Here is a 14,208-nt window from a genome sequence, read left to right as displayed (position 1 = left end):
GAATCTTAACACCATAGATGGGTTTTGCATCTTTTGTATGTGATATAAATAGACTCATGCATTCTTTTATTCTTTTATTTCTAGGTTCTTTTGTTTGACATTTTGTTTTTGAGATTTTATCTATGATTTTGCATGTTAAATGTAGTTCATTCATTCTCTTTGCTCTGGTTTCCACTGTGTGACTATATCATAATATATTTATCATGGCTTCTGTTAGTGGACTTCTGATAATTTCCAATTTTAGGCTATTACTGACAAAGATATGTGAATATTCTAATCTATGATTTTGGAGAACACATGTCTAGATTTCAATAAGATACATACTTTGGAGTTAAAACGCTCAATCAGGGGAGCATTAAGTTCAGCTTTAGTGCATACTGACAAATAATATTCCGAAGCAGTTATACCTATTTATTTTCACAATACTGGTGTTTGTCATTTGGTTAAGGATGCGTTTTTGCAGCACATTGTGCATTTAAACTTTTGTTTCCTGGACTATTGAAGTCGAGCATGTTTTCAGGTTGATTTTATTACTTTGTTTTGAAAGAACTGTCTTTGGTTCTTTTGCCAGCTTTTCCATTGGTCATCTATATTTTTCATATTGGTTTATAGTAATCTTTTATATATATTCTAGGTAGGAATTTTTGTTGGGTGGATGTATTGCAAATATATTTTCCCAGTTACACATTGTCTTCTCACTTTTGGTGTCTTCTGATGAACAGAAAGATCTCATTTTTAGGATTTCACTTTATCAATTTATTTATTTTATGGTTACTTAGATCCAAACCAAGATTCTATTAAGAGAGACTGAAAAGGAGTTCCCGTCGTGGCGCAGTGGTTAACGAATCCGACTAGGAACCATGAGGTTGCGGGTTCGGTCCCTGCCCTTGCTCAGTGGGTTAACGATCCAGCGTTGCCGTGAGCTGTGGTGTAGGTTGCAGACGCGGCTCGGATCCCGCATTGCTGTGGCTCTGGCGTAGGCTGGTGGGTACAGCTCCGATTCAACCCCTAGCCTGGGAACCTCCATATGCCGCGGGAGCGGCCCAAGAAATAGCAACAACAACAACAACAACAACAATAGCAACAACAACAACAAAAAAAAAAAAAAAAAAGAGAGAGAGACTGAAAAGCTACAGGAGAGGAGGAAAATGCATTAAAAAAAATCAGAAGGTATCATTTTGCTTTTGAGTTTGATAATCAATGAACTATCATTGAAGAGCCTAGATTAAATGTTCGTTACATTAGTAAATGCCATTAAAACTTTATTAAACTCCTATTTTCCAGATGACTAGAGAAAATAAAAAGCAAAGAAAATGCAACTCAAAGCGAAGGTTGGGTAGAAAATGAATGAATTAAAAATGAAGGTGCAGGAGTTCCCACACTGGCGGAGTGAGTTAATGATCCGTCTTGTCTCTGTGACATTGCCAATTTGATCCTCCACCTGGGCCAGTGAGTTAAAAGATCCAGCGTTGCCATAGCTGTGGCACTGGTCACAGCTGTAGCTAAGAGCCCTGGCCAGGAAATTCCCATATGTCACAAGCGTCACTGAAAAAGGTCGGGTAGGGGCAGCTGGGGATTGAAGGTGCAAAAGAAGATTACAGAGTTAGGACAAAGCATCATATTCAAGAGTTCTCTTGGGTCGAAGCAGGTTGAGTATCTGGCATTGTCTTTGCAGCAGTCTGGATTGCTGCTGCAGTGCAGGTCGATCCCAGGAATTTTCACATGCCACAGGCATGGAAAAACAAAAACAAAAACCCAAAGTGTAATGTTGACTCTTCCAGCAGGGAGGAAGGAGAGATATAATCTGACAGTCTGTGTAGTGGGATCTTCAAATCCACGGAAGAGCAACACGAGGCGCAGAGCAGGGGAAGAGAAATCAAAAAAGCATCACTGTCTGAACTGGAAGTGGAAACTGACTATCTGAGACTCAGTACTCCACACAAACTCTACTTTTTTGGGTCTTCATATCTATATGTTTCTCCATTCCTTTTGAAATGTAATTTCATCAGAGTCTAGAAGCTCCATCTTCTTTTATGTATACTAACTTAATAAAAGCTCGTCCTTTTAGTCATTCATCTTCCAGTTCTCAGACCAGATTTCGTTCTTCTCGTGCCCTGAATATCTGCAAAGAGCAAGCATCAACTTCAAAGTGAGGAGTCTCTTCTGTAAAAGGCAAGCAGTTCTTCGCTGAGGCTAAGAACTTGGCACCAGGTAATCATTTTAAGCAAAGATGCTTCCCCAGTTCCTATATTTATATTTTCTTAAAAATCATATCTCAGGCTTTAGCAAAGGCAAGACAGAAAGAATTATTCTCTAAATAAAGATAAAACCACTATAGAAATAAAGCTTTCACATAGGAATTTTTAGATCGCTTAGAGAGAACAATGGGCGTTTTAAAAATGTCTGATGTTTCCTGTTCAAAATTGCTCTGTGTACATAAGAAATTTGAACTCTCTGAATTGGACCCTTAAATGTTAGTTTACAATCTTGTGTAGTTATGATTTTTCAGTTTGATATTAATTTATCAATAATGTAGAAGTTAATGAGAACATATCTTTATCATGAGAAATATTGCTTCATTTCAGTGTATGTTATATTGTTATTGAAAGCATTAGAGTTACAATTTTCTTTTTTTTTTTTTTCTTTTTATGGACACACCCTGTGGCATATGGAAGTTCCCGGGCCAGGGTTCGAATTGGAGCTGCAGTTGAGGCTATGCACAGCTTGAAGCAACACTGGATCCCTAATTCACTAATTCCTTCCTGAGCAACGCCAGGAATCGAACCCTCATCCTCAAGGGCTCTTAATCCTGCTGAGTCACGATGGGAACTGCATAGTTACATTTTTTACAGATTTTAGGATCAGATGTTGGGACCTTGTAACAGTCTAAACATGTTTGTTTCAAAATTTTTAAAATACCTATTTTTCTACCAAAATAAAGATTCTTATAATGACTTTATGCTTACATAACTTTTAATTGCTATTAAAGATGGAAATTTATATAGTATCTAAAATTCTAAAGCCAAAGTTACTATATTTGAAATTCCAGTAAAAGATAAATGCAAATATTCTCAAAAATGATATGAAAAGAGTTGAAACACTAATTCCAATTATTTAGAATTCTAAGATTATGTACAATAATTAGTTCTATTCTGTGTATGCAGACTTATCATGACCAAATAATACTGGCATTATTTTTCAAAAGTATATCACCATGGTTTGATCATAGTCTGGTCATATTACTAAGTCAGCAAATACTTTTATATGATAATTCATATAAAACAGGGAAAAATCTCTCCAAAATATAGAGTCCACTGCATGTTTGTGCTACTATCTACCCAAGTTCAAATTATCCTTATAAATACTGTCATTGTTTTCAAGCTTAAATGTGAAATCTGTAATTGTAATATTCGAAATATCATAGTTCCAATTTATTACTTGAGAGCTAGCATTGGATTTATATATAAATTTACTTCAAGATTTTTATCTCAAAGCACTTTGCAAGCATATTATTCTATTATGGCATTCATTTTTTGATCCATTTATCTACCCTGCCTACTTTAATTAAACCATCATTGCACTCTGATGTTTCTGCTAATTTTGGATGATGGATCCATCATTGTTTGTTTATAAAAGCTGATTGGGAACAGGCATTCATTATGTCATGCCTGATAATCTGCTCCCTTCATTATCACAGGGCAGTTGCTGTAGTTGCATCTTTGTTATCATCAAGTTGTTATAAATATTGTGCTCCCTCTCTTGATTGATTTTTGTCGGCAGCATGGTCTTTAGACTTGCAGTCACCAAATTCTTGTCATCTGTGCTATCTTACAAAATGATCTCCTAATATACAGAAAATTATGTTTTCAAGAAAACCTGCATCTCAGTCATTTCTTTAATAAATCTTTGATCCTCAGATATGCTATTTGGGTAAATTAACAAGCTGCTATTCCCAGCATGCATTGCATTCAAGGAGTACAATCAGCTTCCCTAATGAATTGCCTTTCATTTGTTGCCTTGTTGAAATCTAGTTATTTTGCAAACCTCAATTCTTTACATCAATGCAAACTCCATTGTGGAAAAGAAATTCGTACATACAGTTGTGAGAATTTCCAAAAAGGAGAAATGTTAATTTTTAAAATAGATCTTTGCGTTGATGGTCATTTCAAGTATATTGGAGAGGCAGGTAAAAGGAATAATTGAGCTGTGATTTTCTTGTTCTCTCCTTCAGTTAAAACAAAATTGATATTGATTCTTTTGAATAATATGGAAGAAAAAACAGTTGAAATCTGGAGACTTTGCATAAGATACAGAGAAGTAAGAACTTGCCTTTCCCTTGTAACCATGTAAATATATCAAAGTTGGGCCTAGGGAAACACATGCAGGATTTCTGAAATAACCATCATCACAAGAATTCTGAGGCATTTATAGCATTTAAAGTCTGTGTTTTGAGCTTCATATGTGGTGCTTGAGTCTCCATATTTATAGAACCTGTTCATTCAATTCACGATTTTTGGGAATTTGAAAGATATCTGACTCATACTTTATATCATTTTATTTGAGAAACAAACTTTACATGGCCAAAGAAATACAAGCTTACGGAAGTTCTGCTGTGGCTCAGCAGCAACAAACCAGACCATGAGGATGTGGGTTTGATCTCTGACCTCACTCAGTGGGCTAAGGATCTAGCATTACCATGAGCTGCCATGTAGGTTGCAGATGCAGCTCTGATCCTGTGTTGCTGGCTGTGGCCAGCAGGTGTAGCTCTGATTTGACCCCTAGCCTGGGAATTTCTTAGGTGCTGCCCTAAAAAGCAAACAAACAAACAAACAAAAACAAAAAACCAAGCTTACAATTCTAAATGATCAATCTGAAATCTGTGAATATTATAATCAGAATCACTAAAATTATTGTTCCACATATTTATAGAATATCAGCTATGTGGGCATTTGTGCTGGGCATTGTATTAAATAAATTACAGATGATTTAATTTACTAATGATTATAAATTACCTAATTTCTTATTCTAACTCATGAGAATAACTAGAGCCTTATGCAGAGAGAGGAGCTTTACAAGCCACAAATGAAACAAATCAAAAAAAACCCCAAACGACAACAACAACAAAACAACAATGCGACTTCTTTTCTATACTTCAGAAACTGCCAACATTATAACTTCTTTTTCTGGCCAGAGGTTGGCATAAATTCATAATCTCAACCATATAAAGAAGTTCACATTACTCAACTGTAGAGGTGTTAATATTTTATAGTTTCCTTCAGATCACTGTTTTAAGAAATAAAAGGTCCACTGTCTTGTCCTTTGCCTCTCAAGCAGTCCTCACCCATAATACTTATGCGCAGTCAGTAAGACGAGTGCATATTTTGATAATTTTATCAAATCCATCATATTTATAATTATTTATAAATAATATAAATGCTGTCATTTCAATTTCTATTTTAGTGATGGTACTGTCTATATATTATTCTGTAGTTTGTATTCATCATGATAATGGCTTAGTTCACTCTTTTACATGTTGTATATTATTTAACTGTCTGATTGAGTCACATTTTTGTATATTCAACTCCTTTTGGGGGACAGACAGGTTGTTCTTACATTGTTGCTATTAGAAAACTACGATTGCAAGACTTCTGTATGTATTTGGAAGTTTCTCTATGGAAAGTTCTAGAAGCACCATTTTTGAGTTTTAGGGTAAAGGAATATTCAACTCAATTTCATATTTCTTTACTCAAGCTCTCTCAACATGAGTTACTGTTTCTTCATTTCATTGTCAAATATGGTACTATTAGATTTTTTTTAAGTTTTTTCCAATTTGATGGGTATGATAAGGTATATAATATTATTTAAATCTGCATTATCCAGAATGTTAGTGAGGCCAGGCATTTAATTGTATTTATTGACCTTTATGCTTCCTTTCCCATGAATTGTACTTTCTTCTTCATTATCCCTTTTCACATGAGGTCATGTTATTTTTTCTTTTTCCACCTGCACCCACGGCATATGGAAGTTCCCAGGTCAGGGATCAAATCTGACATAGGTCACAGCTGTGGCAATGCCAGATTCTTAGCTCACTGGGCCCAGCAAGTATTGCACCTCCCTACTCAGAGACAACACTGGATCCTTAAATGGCTATTCCACAGTGGGAACTCTGGGGTCATCATTTTGGTACCAGTTTGTAGGGATCCTTCATGTAGTCTCTGCACCAATCTCTTAGCATTTTATACTAAGTGCAAGTGTTTTCTCCTCATCAGTCACATTTGGACATTGTGATACCTTTTGTCATATAGATTCTCTCTCATTTGTTACTCGGGATCTGTTAAAAAGCAGGAATACAGAGGGAGTTCCGTCGTGGCTCAGTGGTTAATGGATCTGACTGATATCCATAGGAAGCAGGTTCGATCCCTGGCCTTGCTCAGTGGGTTAAGGATCTGGCATTGCCGTGAGCTGTGGTGTAGGTCACAGACGCAGCTCGGATCCCGCGTTGCTGTGGCTGTGGTGTAGGCCAGCAGCTACAGCTCTGATTCAAGCCCTAGTCTGGGAACCTCCATGTGCCACGGGCACAGCCCTAAAAAAAAAAAAAAAAAAAAGGGGGGGGGGGACAGATTTATTGTTTCCCTCAATGGCTTAAGGACTATCTCTTTCAAGTTCCAAAGCATGACATGTTCTTTCCTGCCTCTAAAGCTGTATTCAGCAAGTATGTCCACCTTTGTTACCTGCTTAGAGTTTTCTCTGTTTAGTGACCTCCAAAAAGTCCTACATCTGAGGAAAGTCATCATACTTATTTCTTCTGTGAAAGTATTTGCATTGTGTTTTAGTTCCTTTCTCTGTGTGCTTCCTGAATGTAAGTCCACCTTGTTCACTGCTGTGTTGCGGAATACAGCATAAAATCTGATACAAAGGAGATTCTACACATACATACATGCACACACACACACACACACACACACGTGCTCATTAAATGAATTAAATTGTAACACTGGAATCAGCAGATAACCACAGGACCCAGAGATATAATTTCTCATGTTTAAAATAACCACATGTATTTTTTTTTTTTGACACATCACAAAGATCCTTTCTTGGAGGTAAAAGAAATCTTTTTTCAAAATGTAGGATTTTAATTACAATACAGCTTCTATGGCATCAGCAAGATGATAGCCCCCAAATCCAGAAAGACATTAGAGGAGGGATATTTTCACCTCTGCAACTGGACTTTACTTGGTATGGATTGAGCTCTTTTACATTTTTAAGATTCTCACCTTTGCTGCTCATTAAAAAGAAAAAAAAAACACATAATTCTAAGACGGAGAGTGTATTTTCTGCATTATCCCTCAGGATTGAAACCACTGTCCTGTTGACAATTTTCTTACAGCTAATGGTTTCTTTTATGGATATATTAAAAATTGACAAATACCTCTGTGTACAGTGCTTCATCTCCATAACAGCCTGAGCCTTGAAAAAGGTTGAGGCTCTAATTGTATTATATTATAACACACACACACACACACAAAAGATGACAGGATATCTCATTCCTGACCTCAGTGGTCAGTTCATTGTATATCATCTTCCTTTTAATTCAGGAACTACTCAGAGACATGTTTTCCATGTATCTTATTTGAGTCATTAGCAGTAATTTTACTGCCATAATTTATAATCACATAGAGCCCCATAGGTTAATTACAGAATCTTCTGTATAAAAAAATGTATTTTCCTTTCATTCGTTTCAATGATGCAGCCTTTACTTCATTTAGCATTCTTTAATTTTTCTACTGTAGAAATGGTAAGTAGACTGGCTCATGGTGACCTACCCATAATTTTACAGGCCTGTTTCTCAAACCTTACCTAATTTCTTTCCGAGCTTATGAAATTAGTTCTCATATGTTTTGTATTACATTGCAGTTTCCCTGACCTAAAATTGTACTGCTGTTGATGGTGGGAAAAAAAAATCCAACATTCTGCATTTACAAAAATATTCTAATCTTTTGTATAAAGAACAAAGTTCCACAAAATTGAGTTTGGTGGGGAATGTGCACACTTTATAATTTTTCTGCTCAACACACATATGTATGTAATCATTGTTTTCCTATAAAATAATTATATTTTATTAAGTGGAATCTGGATACAAAAATATTTTTGTTATTAGCAGTAGATAAAGACATTTTTGCAATCGTTGAAAATAGGTGCTTTAATGATGACTCTTCTCTGAAAAACATTTACTTAATACACGCACTACTCATATAGAACTTCTTTTCATAAGATAAACTTTGACAATGTGGTTAATTTCTTAGGGAGCATTGTTTGAGTAATGCAAGCCACTATACTTCAATATGGAACTTGAGATCAATGTGAAAGTTGAGAACAGGAACTAATATCCTTCAAATAGTGAAAAAAAAAGAGTATGGATGAAATGGCCTCTTTGAGCTTATTTTTTATTATAGCAACAGGTGATAATGGATTTTAAATCACTATAAACAACAACTTGACAATAGGAAAAGAAGGGCTATTACTCTTCAAATAAAGCTAGATGCAAATACTGGATTTGCATAGTGGTATTTATATTTTATAACTTTCTTTGCCACTATTAAAAATAAAAGCAAATCTCTTTGTTGTTAAAATTCTCCATGTAAAATAACATTGCTATTATGAGGCTGAACCTAGAAACTCATCCCTGCCCCAATTTATTTTTTCATTAAATAAAGGAACAAGATGCTTCTTAGAAAAGCAGCTCTCATGTTACCAACAGTACAGGCTATGCTGTGGTTGTAAGGTTCAGTGATTGGAACTACAGGATCTGGAATTAGATTGCCTGGGTTTTAAATCCAAGCTACATTCATACAAGCTATGCAGTCATGGGCAAGTTCCTTGACCTCCCTAAACTTGACATTCACCTATGAAATGGGGTAATAATAATCTACATCTCATAGAGTTGTTGCAGTAACTGAACCAAGTACCAGTATAGTATTTAACATAGTCGTTTACAACAAATACTGGTTATTACATCTATAAGAAAATTAAGAAACTGCTATTTTGAATGCAGTTTCTCCTATCAAAAATGTCTGATCACCACTTCACAGTATTGTACATGAAAAAGTCAACTTGAAATTCTGGTAAGGTTTGAAAGAGCCAATTGATAATTTGTTTTGCTCTTGTTTCTTTCAAATCTTTCAATCCTCTCTTTTTCTTAAAACAATTGACCACTTAAAGGTCTCCACTGATGCTCCTGTGATAGACTGTTAACAGAGAGGAGGAAATGCATTACTATTAAAAATCAAGGCGTCGTGGACACTCCTACACATCACCCAAAATTTGACTGTATCTAGTCACTTGCGATGGACCATGATGGAGGATCATGAGAGAAAAAGAATATACATATGTATGTAGACACATATGCAAATATATATATGTTCATATATGTATATATATATGAATGACTGAGTCACTTTGTTGTACAGTAGAAATTGACAGAACATTGTAAACCAACTATAACGGAAGAAATAAAAAACATAAACAAAGAAAATACAATAAAATAAATCAGAATTTGAGGCTGTGTGAAAAGAGATGGAACTCAGTCCAAATAAGAGTTGAAGCTTTACAAAAGCAGTATCTTAATTCTTTTTTGCCTGAAATGATTAAGACGTGGGGACCAGTGTAGGTGGACTAAAGAAACTGGGACAGAGAATTCTCATTCTGAATTGAAACATGGAAAAGATCTGGACCAAGTTTGAGCCCCACATGCCCATATGTTGAGTAGAATGGCTAGGGAAATAGAAGCATTCACGCTATTGTTTCCCAGCAGGCCCAGGCTACACACAGTGATGGAAGCTGGCCCATTTCAGCAGTCTTAAGAACTTTCATTGGTTACAGGGAGATTGCTACAGCACAATGACAATGTACACAGAACTAGCCCCCCAGACCACACTGTCATAGAGCCCGAATAATTTGAATTTATAATTTAACAGACATTTATGAATGGACTCATAGGAAAGTAAGGGACTATTATAAAGATTCCCTAGCTTTATATAATTTGGCATAATATAGTATCTCTAAGAGTTATCAATTTGGATATAATTCTATTTTGATATTTTGGAAATTATATCTGCCAGCATTCTAATTTTACTCTTTTTTAAAAAAGAGTTCTAGTAAGTTTTTTTTATTTTTTTATTTCCCCAATACATTATTTTTTTTTCCTGCTATACAGCATGGTGGCCCATTTACACGTACGTGTATATATTTCTTTTTTCTCACTTTATCATGCTCCATCATAAGTGACTAGACATAGTTCCCAGTGCTACATAGCAGGATCTCATTGCTAATCCATTCCAAAGGCAATAGTCCACATCTATTAACTCCAAGCTCCCAATTCATCCCACTCCCTGAGTTCTAGTAAGGTTTTTAAAAAATCTATGTAAGAATGGACCATGAATAAAATTGGAGTCGGGCAAAAAAGTTATGATTGGATAGCCAAGCCTGAAACATTGTTTTTCTCTGTGCCAGTGATTTGATCTAAGCTATGTGGCTATTCTAAAAACAGTGTGATATCATCACAGTCTGTGGCATCTGTTTTGACTCTAAGAACTGGTAAGGGAAGAACTGCATGTCGTGTCCTACTGTTCACCATTTGAGCCTCTAATCCTTGACTGATCAGAGGAGCGAAGGTTTTGATATGAAGGCAGACCTCATCTTTAAAAAGGGATGTTGGGGGATGCCGCAGTAAAGGAGCCCAAGATGGAGTCATCCAGAAAGCAATTACTTTTTAGGGCCACACCCGCGGCATATGCAAGTTCCCAGGCTAGGGGTTGAAACAGATCCGCAGCTGCCAGCCTACGCCACAGCCACAGCAACACCAGATTCGAGCCATGTCTGTGACCTATACCACAGCTCACAGCAACAACTGATCCTTAACCCACTGAGCAGGGCCAGGCATCTAACCCAAGTCCTCATGGTTACTAGGCGGGTTCGTTACTGCTGAACCACAATGGAAACTTCCCATAAGGCAATTTTGCCACTGGATGGGCATCATTACCAGAGGTGAATAAGCTGCTGAGAGACATCAAGAAATCTCTCTCATTATCATGAGTGTCTACTCAGAGATTCAATAAATATCATGCATAAAATAAGGGAATAATAAGAAGTTCAAAATAAGCAGAGTGGATATGGAAGCAAGGCTTAATTTCTGTAATGTAACTTGTCCCATGTGAAATTGCAGGGCTTAAACAAGAGCCTTCCACATTCTAAGCCAACATTTCTATTTTTGCCTCTGTTGCTATCATTGCCTCTTTTGAGGATGATCGTCTATATTTATCCTCTTTAATTCTATTAGTGCTATAACATCTGTCTGATGTATCAGATATACTTAATATCTTGGAACCAATTCCAGGATTTTGAGCCCAAAGATAAGAAGAATATGTTGCAATTAGACAGTTTCCTTCCATTGGATACAATATTAATTTCATATTGCATTCTGAACTGCATTTGAATTTCCGAATTGCTTCTTTGAAGCCGTAAATAGGTTGGTGGGTGATTAATGAAGTAGAAATGGATTGGTTTCACCTCAATGAATATATATCACTATAAGGAAAGAAACTGAGGCTTAATCTACAAAACCTAATATTCGTATTAGGAAAAAGAGAACTGAGATTTGAGGGGAAAGAATGAACCCAGTCAAACAAGAAAGAGAGAGGGGCAGTTATCAAGGCACAGTACTTTGGAACTAAATTTTATCAAGAGGGGAGTTCCCATTGTGGCTCAGCAAAAATGAATCTAATAGTATCCACGAGGACGCAGGTTCAATCCCTGGACTTGCTCAGTGGGCTAAGGATACTGTGTTGCCATGAGCTGTGGTGTAGGCCACAGAAGCGACTCGGATCCCATGATCCCATGTTGCTGTGGCTGTGGCTGTGGTGTGGGCCAGCATCTACAGCTCCGATTCGACCCCCCACGAAAAAAAAAAAAAGAAAAAAACTCTTAAGAGATGAAGAAAATCAACATGTCCCAAGTCAAAATAGCTTGTGGATTTTTTTTTCCCTGAGTGAAATTAAAGGCATGGCATTGTGGGGGTGGGAGGAGGGCAGAGGAAAGTCTCTGAGCCAAAGATCCAGTGTATTGATTAAAAGTAAAACAAGAAAATACCATTTGTATTGATTAAAAGTAAAACAAGAAAATACCATTTGTAAAAGTGATGGAAAAAATACCTAATATAGCCTGGAGTAAGGGGGGAATGGCCGTTTGCTGTTCTGCTTACATATAGTTGTATGACATTTTGCCATAAATATTCAACGATTTTAAAATGTACATATCCTTTGAACGGCAATTCCAATTCTAGGAAGTTTTCCTGAGGGAATTATGATAAATTGCAAAAAAGATTTATCTGCCAGAATGATCACCATAGCACTATTTATAATAGTGAAAAATTGGATACAACATAAATCCTGTACGATAAGTGATTGGTTCAACAAATTATGACACAAAATTATGCACAACTATGGCACATAATTTATTGGTATAGCCATAAAATGAACTCCTAGGAAACCAAGTGAAAATAGTACTGAAGGAGTTCCCTGGTGGCTCAGTAGATTAAGGACCTGGCATTGTCATTGCTGTGGTATGGGCTCCAGAACTTCCACATGCTGCCAATGCATCCAAAACAAAACAAACAAACAAAAAAACAGGCTAGAGGAAATTATTGAATCATATGCAAACATTCCAGATATCAAATGAAAGTCGAGTTATAATGCAAAATAAATAGTATTATCTAATGTTTATTTATGAAGGATAATTCTCTTAACACTTAAAATAGAGTTGCAAAAAAAAAACTGTAAACAATTATTTCTGGAAGGTGGGATTAGAAGTTTGTTCTTTTTTTTTTCCATTTCTTCTCCTTGTGTTAGTATAATTCATATAATGCGGCAATAGTTATATGAGTTTTACCAGCACAAAAAAGGGTTTTTTTTAATTAGCATTATTAAAAAGTTACAGAAGGACTTCTCGCTGTGGTGCAATAGGTTAATTACATAACTGTAGCAGCGTGGGTTACTGTGGGGGTGCAGGTTTAAATCCCTGACCAGGCACAGTGGGTTAAAGGATCCGGTGTTGCTGCAGCTGTGATGTAGGTCACAGATGTGCATCACATTCAGTCCCAGGCTCAGGAACTTCCATATGCCATGGGCGCAACCATAAAAAAATGTATTTTAAAAAAGTTACAGTGGGAGGGATCGGGAGCTTGGGGTTATCAGACACAACTTAGAATAGATTTACAAGGAGATCCTGCTGAGTAGCATTGAGAACTATGTCTAGATACTCATATTGCAACAGAACAAAGGGTGGGGAAAAAAATGTAATGTATACATGTAAGGATAACTTGATCCCCTTGCTGTACAGTGGGAAAATAAAATAAAATAAATAAAGATAAAAAATGAAAAAAGGTACAGAAGGACAAATACCATGTGATTCCACTTATGTGGGGTATCTAAAACCATCAATCTGATAGAAACAGAAAGTAGAATGGTGGTTACTGGGGCTGGGGTTGGGGAGGGGAAAGAAGCTGCTCATCAGGTATTAAGTCTCACTCTCGCAAGATAAATAAGTTCCTAGAGATCTTAGACAGCATTGTGCTTATAGTTGATGATACTGTACTGCATGCTTAAAATGTTTTTCAGAGAGTAGATCTCGTTATCTGTTCCTTCACACACACACACACACACACACACACACAAAGATATTAAGAAGATTCCTGCCCCTAGCAAAAATAGCATAAGAGGAACAGATTCATTCCCCTAATGGCAACAACTAAAAGAGCAAGCGATACAACATGTAAAACAATAATTCTCAAGATATGAGGCATCAGATAATTCAACAAACAAAAAACCCAGTGATTCCCAAAAGAAGAGAAACAGATGAGATGAGCCCAAGAGTTGGTGTGGGTTACTATGGAAGAGAGTTTCTAGATTATGGTGCAAAGGGGTAACCCAGGCAAAACAGAGCAGAGGAAATGGAACTGAGAGTCCAGAGATAAGGTATCAAAATTTCAGGGAATGAATATTGGAGAGGAGAGAATTGAACAGAGAATACCTAAGATTTTCAGAGCATTCCCTTGGAGTATTCGGCTGAGCCCTGCTCTCAGCCCGTGCAAGTAAACATGACACAGGTCTTGGAACCTGGGAAATAGCCACACAAAAAGACCAGCAGAAATGGTTG

This window comes from Sus scrofa, chromosome 11, assembly GCF_000003025.6.
Source record: "Sus scrofa isolate TJ Tabasco breed Duroc chromosome 11, Sscrofa11.1, whole genome shotgun sequence".
Classification (NCBI taxonomy): Eukaryota; Metazoa; Chordata; class Mammalia; order Artiodactyla; family Suidae; genus Sus; species Sus scrofa.
This window is presented reverse-complemented; position numbering follows the sequence as displayed.